Source organism: Agrilus planipennis, unplaced genomic scaffold (genome assembly GCF_000699045.2).
Source record: "Agrilus planipennis isolate EAB-ADULT unplaced genomic scaffold, Apla_2.0 scaffold429, whole genome shotgun sequence".
NCBI lineage: Eukaryota > Metazoa > Arthropoda > Insecta > Coleoptera > Buprestidae > Agrilus > Agrilus planipennis.
This window is the reverse complement of record NW_020439113.1, coordinates 1-3,301: the sequence shown is the minus strand read 5'-3', so window position 1 is coordinate 3,301 and position 3,301 is coordinate 1.

Sequence of the window (3,301 nt, the reverse complement as noted above, 5' to 3'; positions counted from 1 at the left end):
GTTCGGCAAAAAAACAAGTTTCGTTTTAGTTTCGGTTTCGGCGGCAAACCTGCCGAAACTACGACCGAAACCAAAACTGCTTTCGGGAGTTCTCGCGCTCTGCTCGGTCATGTTCGGCGCGATAAATTCTATCCAAGCGAAGTATACTATATTTACTCAAATAAACATCTCACCTATTTTAGGTATTTTTAAGGCGCAATTAAAGTATTTCCTTAAATGAGGGGTTGTAATGTTGATTTTGATTTGATTATCACTAAAAAGACTGCAGAGCTATGTGATTAAAGATAAAAAAATAAAACTGACTGATTATAATAACGTTTTCTTTATTTTTCTCTCAAAACATGATACGTTTAACCGTTACCCTCATAATTACAAAAGTTTGAAAGTATTTCCTGCATCGCCCTCTGTACTGTTTCAGTTTGCTGTGGATTCCAGCAAAAAGAAATATTCCTAAAATATGTGGTAAATATTTAGAAAAATGTTAGGATTATTTTATTATTTAAAGACAGGTACGATGTGCTAGCGGCTGTTTCTGTTTTCGCATAGTGTGGGCGATTCGTACGTACCTTAAAAACGTTAATCGGTTTTCGTTTTCTAAATATTTAACTAAATGACTAAAACATTTCTAGTCGGGAGTTTATTGTAGGAACGGTTCAGGTGAACTCTGTTTTCTTAACAATACATTTTCTAATTTAAAACATATTCCATAAAATGTATTTGATAAATTTAACCGACGATTTGTTTATTTATTCGTCGGCCATTTGGCATCAGGTATAATCCAATATTTAGGATTAAATGGGGCTCAAAAGGGCACCATTTTTATTAAGAAATGAACGTGAAAGCTACAAATATGTAATTGTGTAAATCATATAGGTATCAAGGTATAACCTTCTCGAAAAATCCATTTCATTTATTTAGAGTTGATATTTGGTGGTAGTCAATTTTTTATTAATGTTCTTGGTGAAATATATTAATGCTCAATACAGGGCAATAAAGAAAAGGATGAGAGACAGGATGATGATATGACACCTTCAACGTAAGATGAAAGAAGTCAATTTTAGCAGTACTTAAGTTAATTGTAGGATATTTGCCCTTAATATGAAGTTTTTAATAGTATTGTAGCGAGCACGAATGTGTATGTGTGCGATCGGGCATTCGTGTGTGTGAGCGGCTTATCGATTCGCCGACTAGCCGCGGGCGCTTTTCTTCATGTGCGGCGTATCTGTAAACGTGTGTGTCGTACCTGTGTTCCGGGAAAGCAATAAAACAGTTCACAGAAAACGAGACTTTTCCGGACGGCTCGAGAAAGTTCCCGAAAGGGACCAAAAGAGTATTTAAAGGAAGAGACGATCGCCGAGAGGAGGAGAAATAAATCGACCGTTGCAGAAGTGAATCTAGAAATAAATTGACAGCGCAGTGAATAGTGATTTAGTAACAGTACTGAAAATAAACAGAGTAATTTATCACCCAAGTTATACTTTATAGTGTTTTTAAGTTCAATTTAAATAAGTAAATAGTTTTTGTCGTTGTGAGTCTTAAAAGTTTAATTTGTTAAACCCATGAACATTACAGTATTAATGAGTTTTAAGCTTGTGAGATCTGATCGTAAATTTTTAAATACTTCTCCCGGCACCTCCACCACTTTGTTTGAAGAAAAAATAAACCACTTCTTCATTGTTTGTAAGAAGAATTCTTAAGCTATCAGCTTTAGACCCTTTTATAAATCAATATTCACGATATTTTCTTTTAAATGTAGTCAACTTCTGTTGGAAATATTTTTTTTAATTAAGGCTTTGAATATATATAGAGAGCTTACAAAGTATTGTAAGGTTTCATGTCTGAAATTAGTAACGCCTTTTGCGTTATGCCACGGTTAAAACATCAATTAGGGTCTACTACCAAAATGGTATTTAAATACAAAATGCAAATACTTTATTGATTTGTTATTTCAAATGTAAAATACAATATAGATTTCTCTTTTGTATTTTAAATGCTAAATGCAAAATACGTATTTTCAAAATAGTTTTTTGTAGTATCTATTTAATTCTTTACACATATTTGAGTATAAAATATTTTTTTAAGAAAACCTTACAGGAATTTGCCCATCTTTTAAATATTAGAGTTTTTCTAGACTATATTACCAGTTGGGAAGATTAAGTATGATTTATTTTTTTCTGTTTGAAGTGATTGAGACAGAGTTTTTATCTTATTTTAAAGTTCTTTCAGTTCAGCAACAAATAATTCTTTTATGTGCTTCTTTATCTGCCTTTGTCACCGTTTTAATTGGAAAAAAGGCACTAATGCCAAAGTAGTTTGCTTAGTATGAAAAATCAGAGCCATAATAGTGTTGCAAATAACTTTATTGATGTAAAATCGCCATCGATCATTTTATATCAAAATATTTACAACCCAATTTTGTTTCTGATCTTTTACATATTGTAATAAGAGAAAGAAATTGAATTCAAAGGTAGTTTCTTTAGCTTTGGGGTCATCTAATAAGTGAAGTTTTTCGAACCGTTTTTGGATTATACGCATTTATTAGCACACCAAAATATCTTGTAGTTTTTAGTTTTATACAGTTGCCGTATATCAATTCAATATTGTTTTGTCGAAATTCATAGAATTTTGTAGTTCCTTGCTAAAGGAGCGATAAGTGGTGATTTGGCAGATGCTGATATCAATTTTGAACTTGAAAATTCCATGGACCCGCAAAACAAAGTCTATTCAATATTTTAGATTATCAATTTCCAAGGAAATACTACAAATGGCGCGGTAAACGCCATCTGTAGCACGATGCTACATTTTAGGATTACGTATGCTCCAACAAGGTCCACTTGTGTGGATATCTACTTGCTGAAAACGAATCCCAGAGTAGCCAACCTTAACGTGATAGGCAGGTTAGCTTAATCGAATAAAATAATTCGAAGTGGTCTGTATTCTGTCGAAACTGCCTGACGCGGACGGCGATTTCGATCTTTTTGGATCTCATCAGTGCGTCGCAGGCAGCTCCGACAGAACCCAGACCAACTTTTACCTGCTGTCTTAACAGTGCGATTTAGAAAATACTAGAAATGGCGCGGTAAACGCCATTAATTTCCAAGGAGTTTAGAATTTTTGGGCTCTCTTCAGTTAAAGTATTAGAAGGCATTCATGTCTTTTTGTCATCTTTTTAAGCTTCTAATACCTTCAATGTCCAATCTGAGTAGCTTTTATTCATCATTTTATATAATGTTTGATCGGTGATACTAGCAAAACTTTTAACGGAAAAAATGTATTTTGCATTTTACAAATAGAAATAACG